We start from the raw sequence: 18,181 nt of genomic DNA, 5'->3' as shown, positions 1-18,181 counted from the left end.
TAAGTAGCACCAGACATTTCAGGGATTGACCGCATTTACAAAACACTTAATCTGGTAAAAGAGGGGAAAACCATAACCAGTCACACCGGGTCACTGGGAAGGTGAGATGAATTACTACCCACCCAGGAATTATTATTGTCAAGTGCTCAGTCTTCCACGGGTCTCTCTTTGGGTGCCACGATGTCTAATAAAGACCAGGTACAAAATTTGTGGAGACCAGTGCAAAATGAAAATGTGAGCTCCCTTTTCAAAAAATAGTAAGAATTTCAAGATGGTGGCAGCAGAACATTAAGCCAAGGGTGGAACTCTGCACGTAGGGCCCCATGTGACTGCCCTGGACACACGCCCGTGAAGCTGGCCCTGTGTCCCATCATTCCTATATTAGAAATGAGGACACTGAGGCCAAGGTATTCACTCAAATAGTGTAAGATACTGAACAATCAACGCCTCAGCTAAGCCTCAGGCATAAATCACAATCTATGAGTCCACAGGGATGAAATCTGGGGATTACAGTACAAGACCAAGTATCCTAGGGAGGCTAGGAGATAAATGAATAAACTTGGGGAGTATCTCTGAAACCCCTGAAGTCGTGCACCAAATGTTGTGTTCGTGTGTCTTTTCCTGGGGAAATGGGCCATAGTGAATCCATGACTACAAACATGGGGCACGGAACCACTCTACCAGGCTGTCCATCCCTGAGATCTCCGTGTTCCCCGGTTCCTAGCGCGGTGTCTGGTGTTTCATGGACAATCGACAAATGCCAACTGGCAAAGATGGGTAGCAGGAGTGAGTGAGTGGGTCCAGGAGCAAGCAGCAGTAATTTGAAAGCTGCTTGTGTTTAAATCCCAACGCCACAGTCACCAGCTATGTGACCTCATGTGAGTCAGTTTATACTGTTAAGCCTCTATTTCTTCATCCGTAAAAAGAGACTAATATCTAGTGCCTCCCATCCTAGACTGCCCTGGGGGTTAGGCGAGCTCATCACTGAGCGAGGCATCAGGTACAAGGTGAGTCTCCATCTGGCTTGGTTCTCATTGTAACTTTCCTCACCCCTCACGTCTGTCTGTCTGTCTGTCTGTCTGTCTTTCTTTCTTTCTTTCTTACTAAATATCTTTTTTTTTCTTTTTTTGGAGGGGGTGAGGTAATTAGGTTGATTTATTTACTTACTATTTTTTCATTTTAAAAACTTATTTATGTATTTATAATATCATTTTTTAAATTGAAGTATAGTTGATGTACAATATTATATGTTACAGGTCTATAACATGGTAGTTCCCAATTTTTACAGGTTAGACTCCATTTATAGTTATTGTAAAATATTGGCTATATTCCCTTCATTGTAAAATATTCCTTGATTTGTTTATTTATTATTATAATTTTTTAAATGGAGGTCCTGGGAATTGAACCCAGGACCTCACACATGCTAAGCATGGGCTCTACCACTGAGCTCTACCCTCCCTGCATCATGTGTTCCTTCTGTTTAATTTGTTATAACTTCAGGTCAGTCTAGAAAAGGAAAACTTCAGCTCTTAAATTATATGGTATGGCCTACATCATATCAGTTTATAAGGAAACAATTTCTTAAATTAACTTTTTAAAATTCTTTTAGAAGGATCAAAATTAACCATTGATTTGCACTTTCTGTTTTATGCCTTTCTGCATGGTCTGCATTTTATTTTGAGGTCAGCAAATACCACTTTTGCAAATAAAGTCAAGAGATGTATTTTTTAGATCCATGGATCTCAAAGTGTGGATCACAGACCAGCAGCATCAGCTTTAATGCAACTATTTAAAAGAGAAATTAACTCAAGGGTCTCAGGCTCAAACACTGAGAGAATTAAAACCCTGAAGGACAAGAGAGTTTAGCAGAGTTCATGTCATCAAAGTCAAGTCACTGAGCTATGGTTGTCACGTGGGGGAATTAGCTGAATTTCCCACTCTTCTGGGGAATATCTGAATGTGTGTGTAATCTGCCTCATTCTAAACGTGTTTAAATACTCAATGAAGCAAACACAACCCATCTGCAAATGCGGTTTGGCCTCCTGGGTCACCAGGAGCCTTAAACTCTAAGATGGGAATGTTGACACCGTTCCTCCCCTACCCAATCCATTCTCCCAAACAGTCATGTAGCAATAATAATACGAATAGCGATGGTCCTTCTTCAGTTGCACATTCACTTTCTTGTTCAATTGTCACCTATTAGATGGGTACCATTATCAACCCATTTTACAGATCAGAAAACCAAGCCTTCCCAACCCTAACTAGCTCGCTCAGGGTGGCACAGCCTGTACATGACAATCAGGTCTCCTTCTCAGGGCTGGTGAATCTAAAGTCCACGCTCCCAACAGCTACTCTGTCTGGTCATATCATAGGTTAGTTCTCCTGACAATTTTGACCTTTCAAATATTCCTTCTCAGTCAGCCCTAGGCCTGCTCAACAGCCTTATCTGTCCTCTCCGCACGGCACTTTATCATGATATTCCAATTGCTTCAAGTACAGTTGACTGCGCATGGTGCAGAAAGGGACATGGAGCCACTTCTGTCCTCAAATGACACCGACGTGCACCAGCAAGTAGGTAAGGAGATGCTGAGGAAACTTGCAGTTGGTTGGTTACAACAAACAGCTGAGAATGTTGTCATTTCCAGGTGGAGGGTTATGGAGCACGTTCCCTGTTCTATTTGGTGATACCAGTTGTAGAGTTTTCCCAGTTTTCTACTTGAACATATAGCACATTTCTAATCAAAAGAAAGACAGCAGAAAGTAATGCTCCTTTAGCCTCTCAATGCCCCCCAAAAGTAGATTGTAAAAAGTTACTTGCAACTCTGAAACTTTCAGACTTCTCGAAAAGCAGGATAGCAGAGGGGTTAGGGATCTGGACTGTACCACCCCCACAGGTGCCAGCTATTATTGTATTGCTATTGAGTGTCTATTTTTGGACAAATTTCCTTTCTTACACATGAAAACCAACAGCTACTCACTGTTACCAAGATAGCCTTATTCCTCCAAGCCCAAGTTTATTATACTTTTCATAAACTGTTTTTCCACAAGGAAAGAACATAACCTCCATGTAACTGTAAAAGTGTTTATCTTGGTAAGAATTAGGTCTAACTTCTAAACCCTGTTTTCTAAAGCACATGAACATTTTCCAGGTACATGGATTTAGAGACAAGCTATTCTAGTTTGTTATTACCAAGCACACAAAAGCCAACTCATCAAAATAGAAGCTACAGAAATAATTTTACGCAAAATCGTCACCATGTACTAGACGGCTTCCGACACCTGCCATGAACCGGGTATTGGCTGATTGCTCTATACACATTATCTCCTTTAATTCTTACAACAACTAAATGGAATGAATTATTATTAAACCCATTTTACAGCTGAGAGAATGGAGGTACAAAGCAAGTGCTTCACTAATTTGCCCAGGATCTTAAACAGTAGAGCAAGTCAGCCCAACAACTGAGCAGTTCACTTTTGCTTCCAAAATTACTATCTTGCATGAAATCACAGTAGCTTCAAGTCACAGACAATTCCTGGAAAGGTGGCGACAAGCAAAAGTTAACTCTTCTCACATTCCTGATTCCCCCCCCCCCTTTTTAGCATGTATTTTTGGTTTAAAGATAACATTCTCTTACATAATCCCGGGATAATGATCAAAATCATGAAATTGACATTGATACAGTACCATGATTTAATCTACAAATCTTATTCAATTTTGGCCTACCAATTAATGTCCTTTATGGGAAAAAAATGTTAAAATCTGATCCAGGATCCTATTCACACATTGCACTCAAATTTTTTTTTAAAGCATAATGTATTATCTGTATTATTGTTCTTGGCACATGAAACAAAAAAGCTGCCGGCGTTGTGATTGTCTTGTCTTCCCTTCCTCAAGAGGCGCTGAAACTGTCTATCAACCTCATACCGTCACCTAGACCCTGAGTCATAGGTGATTTATAGAGAGAAATTCCACACGCATTTCCTGAATAATCGGTATTCCATCCCTTTCAAGTCAGAGCATTGCTATTTGTTTCTTTTTAATCGTCCTCAATCTATTTTTCTGTGTTCTGCATTATCATCTGCTAAAAATATTCCAACATGTTATTTGTTTTAGTTCACGGTGCCAAGACCTTGATATATCCCTTTGCTCCCACCTCAGGAATTTCCCCAATAAATCATGAAAAGGGGGACAACCGGAGTTAAGAGCCAGTCCCCAGAATCTAGAAAGCAGCAGCTGAGGTAAACTGCTGCTGCTACGTTCCCTGTGTTCCTGTCCCATCCTAAGCCTATCATTTCTCTTCATAAAAAACAAACAGCCCTTAATAAAAGCACCTCATGAATCCCTGATTTATTTTTGTCTCGGGGAGTTAGCTATCAGAGAGATGTTCCCGGGTGGCCCTGTCCCTGGCCTGCGAGCGCTAGCCCAGTGAGTTCTTCCAAGAGCCTCCGTTGACCTCTTTAAAAACCAGCCTCCTTCCTTTCACTTGGGAAGATTTCAGTCAAAAAGGGCCTTTGAGTTTGTGGCCCGGGAGGTCCCACCCGGCTCCTTCCCTTCCTGGGAGCGTATGAAAGCCTTGGTGTGCAGACTGGTGTAAACTCACAAGCCCCGTCTGCATAGACTACAGATCCGCCCCCAGGATCACCAGCACCCCCCACGCCGGCTTCGTGTTTGGAAGCATGGCCAGTGTTTAAGAATTTCAAGGTAAACATTTCTTTGAAAACCAGCCTTTAAATTGGCCTTCAGGGAGGGAGTTAGAATGACTGTACATTTTTTAAGCTTGGCATATGCTTTTTTTTTTGTTTCCTTCTTCAAAATGAACACTTAAATCACCACTGCTGCCACTGTACTGTAAGTGCTATAATTAGCACTATTTAAACAATGTAGCCATAACTAAACCAGATTATCTATCTGGACTTCATCTAGTGAGAACAAAGAAATCCATTCAGTTTGCCCTGAAATCCCATTTAATACATAAACACGAATGGGGAAAGTCAACATTCTGGGTAACTTAAATGCAATCATATGATTTTTAAAGCACAATATGCCAGAGAAAGGCAAACATCTAAAAAACAAAAAATGGCTATGGACTAGCACTTGCCACCACCATTTCTCACCTCGGGGCCCTCCTAATTCAGAAGGAAGCCATTCGAACTGCCTGTGAGAGGTATTTAGCGGAAACTGCTTTGTGTATCATAGCTGTTTGTGTATTCCAACATGCTCCCAGAAGCCATGTCCTCTAAACTGGTTTCTTTTTATCTGTATAAATGTAAGCCAGTGTTCAATAAAAAAGAAAAAAAATCCAGCCTGGCCTTCAAAATGCCAAACTTCTAATAGCAGATAATGTGAGAATTAAAAATCAGAGCGCACACTTACAGCATTAGTGTTCCTAGCTCAAAGATACAAGCAACAAGACACTCCCCCCCAAAAAAGCTAATCTCTTAAAAAGACCATTCCTGTCTCTTCTCCACCCTTCATTTCATTTTGCTTTGATAACGCCAAAGGTGTACCTTTCTTTTTAACATTGCAAGCCAAGTTTTCAACGTGTTATTATTTTGTTAGCATCCAATACGCTCGAGCTTTCTCTGCCACCTTTGCTTTTTGTTTAACGCTATTAATTATATTCTTGTTCAGTTGGCTATAAGCTGCCCCTATCGGCAGAGATTCAAAGGAGATTTGAAAGAGCAAGCATATTTATCAAAGTAGGAAAAAATGAAGAAAATAAAGACAGCTCTGGAGCATATTGGATATATAAACTGCTCTTTCTGAAAAGATAAATGATTTGGTAATGAATAGATCCTTTAGGCCATAAAAAATCCATTTATTTTCTTTTGAATTTGAATAGGAGAGATTTGCATTTTTCCTGAGCTGTTACACTTAAATTAAAATGCAGAGCATGAGGCTAGCATACAATCAAACTAAATAATAACCAGGCCATACTGTATTATTCATAAAAACAAAATTAATAGTTTGGGGAAAGAAAGCATTGTGGTAAGAAGGAAATGTACACTGACACCAAGCACCTACTGTCAGACGAGAAAATAAAGCCGATTTAGTCCACCTCCAAATTGGTAATAGAAGTTTGGTATTAATTCTTAGTTATTCAGGAGGAGGGGGGGAAAGGGCGCTGTGTTTATCCTGTGTGTAATCTTCAGTGTCTAAAATGTCTGCTTAGCTGATGGCAAAATGTTTCTCTATTTTTATGTCTCATGACATAATAGGAAGAGAGTCAACAGTTTTTTGTTGTTATTCAAAGCAGAGTAGAATTGAGATGCCCCCCTCCACCCCCCAAAATAGATATTTCTAGTAAGTGTCTAGCTGGGGTTGGTGTGGCGGCCAGGACTGGCCGAGAAAACAGAAAAATGGGACAATAACCCCCCGTAATCTGTGTGTGTCTTTCCTCCCAACCTACCCTCCCCCACCCCACGTGCACGGGAGAAAGTATTCCGGTGGCTTGGACTGCAGTCAGCCTGCAGCAGGGAGTTTGCGGAGACGCGTGTCTCTCTGGAGAGTTGTCCCTGCTAGTCTGGTGAAGACAAAGAGAAAAGAAAAAAAAGTCTCTCAAGGAAGGTTCGGGAATATCAAGTCCGTAAAAATCGGGAGGAGAGAGAGCAAATAGATTTCTTTGAATTCAAAGAATAAGATAAGAAGATCTCCAAAGTACACAATCCAAACTTAAAAAAAAAAAAAAAGGGTGGCAAAGTCAGGATGCCTACGGGGGCCAGGCAGGTAGAGAGGTGAGACAGCAGCCAGGTGGGCGCAGCGACGACCTGGGGGAGGGGCGGCTGGGAGGGGCTCCATTGTCACGTGGCTGGGAGTTCAGACTTGGTGTGGCCAGAGCTCCCATTTAGTCGAGAAAAGCCAGACATCCAGATTTTTATGTAAAAGCTTACTTTTAGAAATGTTGGCCACTATTTCAAAATGTTTGACTATCACCTGAGCCAAAAATAAAAATGCACTAGCCATGAGTGTGGCACTCGGGCACCAGATTGCTGCCTGTACTTAAAGGGAACATAAAAGTCCAGAACAAGATTGTCCAGAACTTGTGCTTAACACCCATCAGTTACCTATTAATAGTTCCTTAATAAATCTGCCTGATTAGATAGACTCTGACTGATAGGATGGACACTTGACTTTTTAACTTTATCATATACCCTGTATTTATTCAACTAATTTTTATTGAACATTTACTATGTGTCAAGAACTAGGCATTGCCTGGAATGCCCTTGTCTAAAGGGAAATCCATCCTTAGAAACATTCGCAGTCAGTAATTCTAAGAAAGTTACATAAAGCAGGTTTGGAAGGCAGTATCCTCTCCTAAATTATCAGGTTGTCTATTGTACAAGTAATTAAATCTTTGCTTTTATAGATTCATATCTACTTAGAGGGACTCATTAAGCATTTCCCAAGCCTTGGAAAAGATGAACTTTTTCCTCATTCATATCTGTATTATAGTATTGAGCCCAAATTTTACCTCTGTGCTGCTCAAAACACTAATAATTCCCTGTAGGAGACATTCATGTTTATCTTTTGGAATTATGTGGACAAAATGAGAAATTAACTTATTTCTGTACTGTAGACTTTTTTTTTCTTTCCCTGGGAAGTGATCCACTTCAGTACAGAACTAGTCTGTTTTCCTAGGGAATAGTAATACATTAAAGGGGAGATCAAGGGTAGTCTTATAAATGGTTTAAAAATTGCAGGTATCAAAAGAAGCAATTTCTTGCACATTTGGAATGAGGGTAATTTGCTATAGCCTTTCTGGAAGGCAATTTGGCAATATGGTACCAAATCTAAGACAGAGGTATGCTTTGATACAGATATCTTATCTTTAGAGATTTACTTTAAGGAAAACGTCTTTCAAATGTTAAAAGCTAGATACACAAGGGTGTTTGCACAAGGCTCAATTTGGAATAATTATAAATTGCAAACAATTGTAATATCCCTCAAAAGAGGACAAAGGGTTACATTAAACTATGACACAGTGACACTATGGAATATTTTTTGGCCATTAACAAAAATTATGTTGACTGATATTTATTACTGCAGAAAAAGATTTGTGACATACAGCACAGAATTTAGGTGAAATTATTGTGTGTATAAGAGAAGTCAAGAATGAGGTTCACCATGGTGTTGAGTGCCCTTTGCTATGTGGTAAAATCATAATGATTTTTACTCTCTTTGAATTTTTCTTTAAAGCTGAACACAGTTTAAACCACCACCAAAAAAAACTTCTCTCCAAAGAATCAGGAATGTATTAAGCTACTACGTAGAGAAACAACTTGAATAAAGAGTGGGAATAAAAAAAAAAAAAAAAAGGAAAGAAATATAAATAAGGAAGCTGAAGAAGTAATTTTCTCTAATAATATGATGGTGAGCATTTTGAAACGTATAGAAATATCGAATCACTGTGTTGTGTGCCAGCTAAACTCACATAGTGTTGTGGGTCAGTTGTATTTCAAAAACAAACCAACTCATAGAAAAAGAGATCAGATTTGTGGTTACCAGGGGTAAGGAGTGAAGGAGAGGGAATGGATGAAGGCAGTCCAAAAGTACAAACTTCCAGTAATGCGATAAATAAAGACCAGGGGTGTAGTGTACAACACGATAAATACATCAAACACTGCTGTTATCGTATATCTGAAAGTTCTTAAGAGAGGAAATCCTAAGAGTCCTCATCACAAAGAAAAACAAATCTTTTTTCTCTTTCTTTAATATTATATCTAGATGAGATGACGGATGTTCGCTAAACTTATCGTGGGCGTCATTTCATGATGTCTGTAAGGTTAGTCATGATGCTGTCCACCTAAATGTCAATTATTTCTCAATAAAACTGGAAGGAAACCATAGTACTGGTGGTGACCCCAAATTGAGTACTAGCCCTCCTGGCGATACCTTGAAGTTAGAAGAGCCCCAGCTTTACTAGAACAGGCACCACGTGGTACAGATGTGCCTTTTGCACCTCACCCTGAGTGGGGCTGTGGCTGAAGGGATGAAGACCTGTCAGTGCTTTTGTCACACTGTACGAGCAGCAAACAGCACCTTTTTTTTTTCCTTCTTAGCTGTCGCTATCATTCACCAGGTCTTCTGCCGTTTGCTGTTCAGCTTTTGAAGCCGCATCTGCACACAACCACAAGAATCGGTTGAAAAATGAATGAGCTGGTCACTTGCCTGCCTCCAGTAGTGAACACGGAGGTACGTTCTGTTCTGATTCTCCTGAGCAAACCCGATGTTTGCCTGGGTTTCCTGTGGACAGAGCAAAGTGCCAGCACAGCTTCCCACAGTGTCCCACAATGTTAATCAACCACAGAAGAGAGGACCACGGCAACAAAAATGTCTGTGGGCAGATCAGCATAGGAAATGCTGGGTTAGAGAAAATGCAGCTGGTCTTCTCTCTCCTGGAGAACTTCTTAGCGCCTTTGCTATGTAAACATATGCTGTGGATTTTCAAAGGGAGGAGACTGTATTTCCTGACTGTATTGACTGTGGAACTAGCCCCTCCCCAAAGAACAATTCAGTTCTTCAAAAGGATAATAGTGTGTGAGTCATCCTTGCTTTAAAAAAAAAACAAACTTGTTTTTTATATTCCATTACTGCTTCCTCCTGATCCACAGCTATCCTTTTATTTCCTCATCGTACCATACCCTAGACCAGGGATGTGCAAATATTTTTGCATAAGGGACAATTCAGAAAAAAATGAAAGTGTTCATAAAGCTGTTTGTATGTGTGTGTGTATATATATATATATATATATATATACATAAAATGAAGTTATTCAAGATGAAATAACTATATCGTACTGGGTTGGATTTTTTTTATGACTTAAATTGCCTACTTTGATGGGTTTTAGAGGTGATGATTAAACATGAGAAAATGCCTAACATATAAAAAGTACCAATAAATATTATTCAAATGTAAAATTATTCTTCTAATTACAGTAACTCTGTGAGCTAAGTCCTACTGGCTCGCTCACTTTACGGATGAGAATATGGAGGCCCAGAACAGTTAAGAAAGTTGCTCAGTCACACAGTAGTGAACAATGAGTCGAGCATTAAAAGCCAGATCAATTGACCTAAGAGTGCAAACCCTTAACCAGAAAAACTTTTATGAATGCAGGCCTGGGCCAGACAGAAAGCGAAGGTTCACTTGGTAACAATTATTTTAATTCTGTTGTGTTAAATGCTTCCTTGAAGGGAGTGGTTCTCTGGGCTAGACTGGACTTCAGTCCCAGAAGAACCTGCTCTGAAGAGAGCACAGGTTTATAACAACCTGCGATCGTGAAATCACTCCTGTAAATGTGCACAGAATCTTTGCCAGCATGAAGTAAATCTGTTTCCTCAGGACATCCCACAGCAGCCGTGGATTCCCTCATTCACTTATTCTTCCTTTCATCCACAACTGTATCTTGAGCGCCTGTTAGATGTTAGGTTTTGTACTTGACATCGTGAATAACTATATTCAGCCCACAAAAGCAAAGTTCCCACAGCTCTCACCCAAACAAAGTGACTGTTGTCAAAACTGCCTGAATTAGAAGAGGCTGGGATTTAAGATTAAGTAAAGCGTCTGATTTTTCAACCATAAACTTGAAAATAGTTTTAAGATATCCTTTTGGGATCTGAAAATGGATTTACACTGTCCAATCACAAAAGAGGCAAATGCTTCTTGGGCATAATAAATGGTAATGTGTGAGTAATGCGTTGGAATTTAAGATAATGTGCTTGCACAGTGTTCTTACAGCTCCCTTTTTATTTATTTTTTAATTGAAGTATAGTTGATTTACAATATTATAAAAGTTTCAGGTGTACAACATAGTGATTCACAACTTTTTTTTTAGTGATTCACAACTTTTAAAGTAATCATGAAATACTGGCTCTGTTCCCTGTGCTGTACAATAGATCCCTGTAGCTTAGCTATTTCACACATGGTAGCTTGCACTCACGTGACTCTCTTAAGTCTTAGAAAAAGGTAAGATGTGAAAACCCAGGCTCAGGAGGGCTAGGTGGCTTGCAGGAGGTCACACAGTCAGTGATCTTGGCGCAGGTATCAGTATGACATTAATCATTATTGCCATAGTCCAACCCCCTAGTAACTGAAGTCAGCTGGGACATAGCTCTTCCTTACCAACTTAAAGGGTCTAACATACGTTCCCAAGGCTGTGGGCTGTGTGTGCAGAAGAGTATATACATAAAGATGCTCTGAGAGTTCTACTTTAATGCTAAGTGTGAAACGTAAGTAAAACCCTGCTGTCTCGAGAATGCCAGCTCTAGGTACGGTGGGTTGCCTTACTTACTGTTTTCTTACAAAGCCATGGAGTTTGAAAATAATTGTAAGATAATTTTTTTTAAAGATGAGTTATAACAGTTTTTCTTGTGGTCGAATTTGGCCAACCAAGCCTGCCAATAACCATGAAAGCAGTAATAATAATAATAATAGCCGATGTGATGTCATGTGCTTAGCATTTTACACCTGCTTTACATACGATCCTCACGTGGCTTTATGAGGTGGATACCAGTGTCAGCTTCAACAGAAGATTTAAAACATGATTTTGCTCAAAGTTATGGGCTCTGTAAGGAACTCATAGCCAGTCCTGGTGATACAAAACCCAGCACGAAGTGATCCCTGCTGAGGGACCCTGCAGAGTGTAGAGCGTCTGCAAAGTGGAGGGTGTGGTTGGTGCCGGGTGATCCACTGGGTAGCAAAAGAAAATATTAAAACTTCCATTTCTATTTGCTTCTTTTTTGTTTGTTTTTTAAATTTTCCATTTGTTTTTTATATTAAAAAAAAAAAGAAAGAACTTAAGCTTTACTATTATTGAATATACCATTGACTCTGACCCCCTGCTCTCTCTGTAAGTAACATTTGGTTATCTGTCATGCAGTGAATTCCAGGGATCCTAATGGAAAAGTTGAGATCTACAACATGGGGGTTAACAGTAAGGTTGCCAGAAAAGATACAGGATGCCCAGTTTAAGTTTGACTTGTAGACAATCAGCAAATAATTTTTTTGGTATAAATGTAGTCCAACTGTTGCATGCTATTATTGCTTTGCTAAATCTGACAACCCTAGCAGTGATAGCCTCTCTCCTGTGTTTTTATGCAGTGATTTATGTCTGCCAGATTGTGTTAATCTACTGATCACATTACCTAGTTTTGCCTACACCAGTTTCCCCCAATGATAATCATTCATTAGCAGTATCTTCGAGCCCTGGTGACGGGACACGGGGCCTGAGCAAGGCGCTTTGTATATTTCACTCTTTGAGACCGTGGAGGGAAGAAGTTTGGGCTACCCCACTGGAGGATGAGTGACCACATGGAGCAAACTGTCCAAGCCGAGGACTCCTGCACTGTCCAGTGGGGCAGCCAGCAGTCACATGGGGAGGCCACCCTCCGTCACCCAGCAGCCGACCCGCTGACCACAAGGGCATAAGGGAACCCAACAGTGACAGTTTGCTTATATGGACAGATAAGCCAAATAACTTTAATCTAGAAGAAAAAAAACTGAAAAAAAAATGGCTGAGGGGAGGCTGTGCATGTGTTGGAATAGGGGGTATTTGGTAAATCTCTGTACATTCCCCTCAATTTTGCTGTGAATCTAAAATTACTGTAAAAAAAAAAGTCTTAAAATAATTTTTTTTTGACAGTTGGTTGCTTTAAGCCACTGCATTTTGGGGGTGGCTTGTTACACCAAAAAAAAAAGCAAATTGATAACACTGAGTAAAGATACTTAGCTGGCCAGACCTTGTGTTGGCCTTAAAAGTATTTTTTTAATTTTACTTTTTTGTTGATTGGTTGGTCAGGGCCTGCTCTCAGAGGCCTTGTGCTCTACAGAAGGAAAAAACATTATCTAATGGCTTGAAATTTTTGTTGCTTTTCACTCCTAGCATCATTGGATGCTCACCTCTCTTCCACAGGTATACGTATTTCCTTGTTTCTCCTGTTACAAAAACCTAATGCACTTTACACACACGGTTAATGACAGGGGCAGTACGTACAGAAGCAAAACTGTGGTTGGAAACTTTTAATTGGGCATACGAATGGCCACCTAATGTTCAAATTAAATGGTTAGCCCTCCAACCACTAGGCTGCAAATGCAGGGGAAATTTCTCCCACAGCTTCTCATGATCTCAAATGGTGCCTGAAGTTCAAGTTCTTTATTGGTAGCTGAGATGGACACCATTCATTCATTCACTCATTCATCCATCAGCTCAGCTCCGGGTGGCCTCCCGTGTGCCGGGCGTGCTGTGGGGGTCCAGCAGAGAGCCTCACCGGCTTGGTCCTGGAGGGAGGCAGCTTGTGCTTTACACACCAGCTGCTTTCACTGTTTCCATTTCCTTGCCATGGACCAATCAAGAAAGTTCTATTAAGCACCTACTTTTTTTTTTAACTTTATTAATTAATTTACTTAACAATATCATATTTTTAAAAATTGAAGTATCGTTGATGTACAATATTATATGTTACAGGTATACAATCTAATGATTCACAAATTTTTAAAGGTTATACTCCATTTATAGTTATTATAAAATATTGGCTGTGTTCCCCATGGTGTACAATACATCCTTGTAGACTATTTTATACCTGGTAGATTGTGCCTCTTAACCCCCAACCTCCATCTCTCCCTTCCCTCTCCTCACTGGCACCACTTAGCTCCTTATCTACATCTGTGAGTCGGTTTCTTTTCTGTTATATTCGCTAGTTGTTTTTTTTTTTTTAGATTCCACATATAAGTGATATCTTACGGTATTTGTCCTTCTCTGTCTGACTTATTAAGCACCTACTCTTTTTTTTTTTTTACATTTTTATTGATTCATAATCATTTTACAGTGTTGTGTCAAATTCCAGTGTTCAGTATTAAGCACCTACTCTTAAAGAATGCTACAGGAAATGACAGCAAAAGAAGTATTTTACAATTCGGTTTCAGCAGTTCTTCATGTCACCAAATAATGCGTTTTCCTGAAATGTTTTCATGGAATTTCCTGAGTTTTGTTTTGTTTTTTTTTTTTTGAAGAATAAAGAATATACTGTTTTGAGCATCAGAACAGCATCTACCTTGTGATGCACTGTTTGGATGCCTAAGGCTGAACCTCACAGTCAAGGCAACTGGAGAATTATAACAACCATCATGTAACCGAGGGAACCTGGAATGCCAATAACTGAAAAGAAAGTAATCTCTTTTTTAAATTGAGTTATAAATTGACACACAACATTCTATTTGTTGCAGGTGGTCAACATAATGATTTGTTATTTGCATACCTTGCGAAATGATTGCCACAAGTCTACTTAACATCCATCACCAGGCGTGGTGGTTACACAATTTTTTTTTCCTTGTGATGAGAACTTTTAAGATCTACTCTCTTAGCGACTTGCAAATATGTAATATGGTATTGTTAACTAGTGTCACCATGCTAAACATTACACCCCTAGGACTTACTTAGTAATCTATGGTTTGAATTTGGATGACTATATCAATTTCCACCCCCTCCATCATCATGACTGGAAGCGGGGGTGGAATGGTGTATAGATTGCTTTGTCCATTTAACAAAAAATTTTTGAGCCATTGCTCTGTCTCAGGGGTTGTTCTGAATGCTGGGGACACAGCAGTCAAGAAAAGTAGACAAAAACTCTGCCCTCGTGGGTGGATATTTTAAATTGAAGAGACAGATGAAGTAACACGGTAAATAAGAAAAATATGCATCATTTGAGATCCCAGTAAATTCTGACTAGGAGCATCCACATGGTCCATCAGTGACATTTTACAGATGTCATTTACGTGTCACTGCCAAATACTCCTAATATAACCCTAATTTCCTTTTTTATAGTGAAGCAAATACTGACCACGTTTCTGCCTTTGTTCAGTTCAGATTGACAGATACCTGTTGCGCTCCAGCAAGCGCAGGGAGGGGAGAGGGACAAAGGGGAACAGCACACTTCCTGCCCCTAAGGTGGAGGCGGGCCACCAAGTAAACACATCATCTCACTAGAGCATGGTGGGCCCTTGGTGGATGTAACCGTAGGTTGCTGCAGGGACACACATGCTTTCTGGAAACTCCTGAGTTTCCTCTTGAAATAGAGGAAGAAGTTTGTCCAACAAAGAGGCATGGAAGGGACAGTTCAGGTGGCTAGAACAGCAGAAGCCAGGAAGCCAGCCTCTCCATATTAAAGGCAGGAATGGGGAAGAACTGTTACCGCTCTTTGATTGTCCTGCATCAAGACATATGAAGTGGATGTTTCCATCACAATACGGCCATCCAGCTAAGACCACAGAAGCCTTCCCACAGTCAACCCGAAGTTGAGAGTGAGTATCTACTTTCATCAAACTCTTTGACAGATAAACATAATACAAAAATAAAAACATCTCTTCACGCCCACGTTTCCCTTTTCAAAGTCTTTCAAATAAAATGCCTCTCTTTACGATGGGATCCCTTCTATGGATTTGTTACCAGAAAAGGTCTCTCCTAAAGAAAGAAAAGCCATCTTTGATCTGACTTAACAAAAAGATCTAATCAAACAATTAAACCTATGAGAAGAAGGGAGAAAAAGCAGCAAACTTCTTTGAGCCACATCAAACATATGAAAGAGAAAATACTTCATTTAAATGCTGAAAACTAACACAAAACAGCTTGAAACGCAGTAACCTCTGCAGAATAACTGAAACCACATGTTGATCTGCCCCGAGTTTCTAAGACACGATTAAAGGTCATTTCGTGTACAAACATCTCATTCCTCACTAAGAGGCTTGACTGGTTGTCAGCGTTTTGGGCCACTGTGGGGCAGGTGCTGCAACCTGGCGCCATCCCTAGAGATGCTCCAAACCGGGATCAAGGAAGGTAGCACGCCACAAACCAGACGCTTGAAATCTACCCCCCTGAAATGGACCACCGTGGATTTTCGCCTGTTGCTGCCTTGAAGTCCTAGGCGACAAGGACTAAATAAATGATAGAATTCTTGCTCATTCAAAGCCTATAATCCTCGCATGGAAATGGCTTTACTCAAAAATGAACACAGGCTTCCCTTCTGCTTTGCCACCTCCACCTTCACCGGCCTCCAGAGTCCAAAGACACCAGTGTGGGGGCTTCCCCTGGGAGCAGGGGTGTCGCGGCCACAGAGCTGCCTTTGGAAATGTCTTCCAGCAGCTGGGAGGTTTCAATCCAAGACTCTGAAGGGGAAGACAGGGGCATTTGGAAAGTGACTTTTTAAACTGCTCTCAGCCCCGGAGGCCTGTCTCCTTTTACCCGATCCCTTTAAGAAAGGATGTGCTGGAGAAGGACATCAAAGTCTTCCTTTCAAAAGGGAAATCACATCTAGAAAGCTTTTCTCAGAATGAGAAAGAAACAAATTATTTGATTTGAAAGAGAAGTAAATCTTAAGAGCAAAACGAGGGAGGATCAAAGAATCAGTTCATGTGAACTTAAGAAGTGACCCTTTCCAGTGGAACATGACTTTACTCTTTCCGATGCTTGCAAGGCATTTTGGAGATAGTAAGTTTACTTGAGAATCAAAATAAAGAAGTGAGTCTGCGTTCCAGAAAATCACGTGATCCGTCACTTTCTTTCTCTCTCTCTCTCTTTCTCTCTCTCACCAAATTTAAAAGATGTGCCGGTCTTAGCACACTTTGGGGAAATCCGTGGGTGGGGGAGGCAGAAAATGAGAACACGGCGACCTAAGAAAGCAGCCTGAGCAGCTCCCCCCTTCGCCCCGTTTCTTCCTGCCCCGCCCACCCCCTTCCACACCCTCCATCCTTCCCCTCTCCCTGCTTCCTGTTCTTTGGACCTTGCAGGTGAGCCCAGCGGGCAGCAGATGGTTAAGGAAGCTTGGGGTGTTTTCTTTGTATTTTTAATTATTCAAATAAAATCTGAATACATTCTTCTTGTAAGAAAGTAACATCTCAAAACAAAACAAGACCAGAAAACTCCCACATTTTTGTTCAGGGTGAAATCATCTGTGAGGTGCCTTTTCCAGTTCTAGTCCTGGTCTCCATTCCTCCAGGCCAAATGCTATTCTGTTTGGTGCGTACCTTCAAGACCATATGTGTATGGATATTACCTATAAGTATAAACGGAAGGAAGGAATTAGTAAACTTAAAGTAATTAAGTAAACTTTTTTTCATGTGACATGAAAAAAAAAACAGTACCAGTCACTGGTTCTTTGCAAAGTCCAATAAAATCAACACAGACCGTTCGCAGGAATGAGTAAGAAAAGAGGGAACCCACAAATGAACAACATCAAGAATAAAAACAAATATAATTACAGGCAGAGAGCAGGCTTTTTAAATTTTTAGGCACTATTATTTATCATTTGGCTTGAAAAATCTAAAAATGAACTACCCAAATCAGCCCAATCAGGTGTCCCATTTACACCTGAAAGTATTATTTCTCCTTACCTGTTCCCTTGACGCAGTGTAAGTTAAATGCCCATTATAGAAAATTGTAGGAGACTCTGAGTTCCTTTTCTCATGAAAGTACTATATTCTTAGGAGGCAAGATAGACTCAAGTGTGTAGAATTTCTAATCTAAAAATGGACTCATTTAGAAATTAATTTAGCTTTTAGAAGTTTCTGTAGTGGATAAGTCATGATATTGGCAAGATACATTTTCTCAAGAATCACTGATCTTTAATATTTTCTTAGGTGATTATTCGTTAACCCAATTCCAGGCTGAAGAAAGTTACCAGCAGTTGGCAGTGTCCTAACAGATGACCCCCAAACGACCATGTAAACAATAGTCAGCCTTTATTTGCAGCTTACTCCCTGCCAGATGTATGTGTTAACATATTTGGCCCTCGTAATGATGCTAGGGCTTGATACTATTATTATACCCATTTTATAGAAGGCAAGACTGAGGTATGGCGAGGTTGCCTGAGGTCACGCAACTTTGAATGGCAGAATGGGGATTCCAATGGAGAATGGCTCTGACTGTTCAGGGTAGCAAAGACTGTACATTACACTATAGGAGAATCCAGCATTTTCTTCTCTCCTTACCACGTTTTAGCTGGGAACCTCATAATTTCACCCTGGAAGGTGCACCTGTCTCACATAGATGGCCCTTAGCAAGAGTGGGAGTTTAAGGCGGGAAAATCATCAAATGCCCTCAGGAAAGATGACTAAAGGATTTTAGGAAACTGAGGGTGTGTCAGCTAGGGTGAGATTTGCCTAACTAGGCGTTCAGGGAATAAGGCTAGAAAGTCC

General features: G+C 40.4%; 1 long non-coding RNA gene across 3 annotated transcripts in view; it reads right to left on the bottom strand.

Moving 5' to 3' along the window:
- LOC140687466 (uncharacterized) overlaps positions 1 to 18,181 on the bottom strand; it is a 74,811-nt gene that overhangs the window by 5,046 nt on the left and 51,584 nt on the right. For 2 of the 3 annotated variants that reach the window (XR_012061834.1, XR_012061837.1), the window contains one exon: positions 16,817 to 17,040. The exons of the other annotated variant lie outside the window; for it this stretch is intronic. This is a non-coding gene — a long non-coding RNA (uncharacterized lncRNA). Of the gene's footprint in view, positions 1 to 16,816; positions 17,041 to 18,181 lie in introns of those variants that run through there. 3 annotated transcript variants of the gene reach the window in all.

This window comes from Vicugna pacos, chromosome 19 (genome assembly GCF_048564905.1).
Source record: "Vicugna pacos chromosome 19, VicPac4, whole genome shotgun sequence".
Taxonomy (NCBI): Eukaryota; Metazoa; Chordata; class Mammalia; order Artiodactyla; family Camelidae; genus Vicugna; species Vicugna pacos.
The sequence above is the reverse complement of the archived record's forward strand: the minus strand, read 5'-3'. Positions and strand labels throughout refer to the sequence as shown.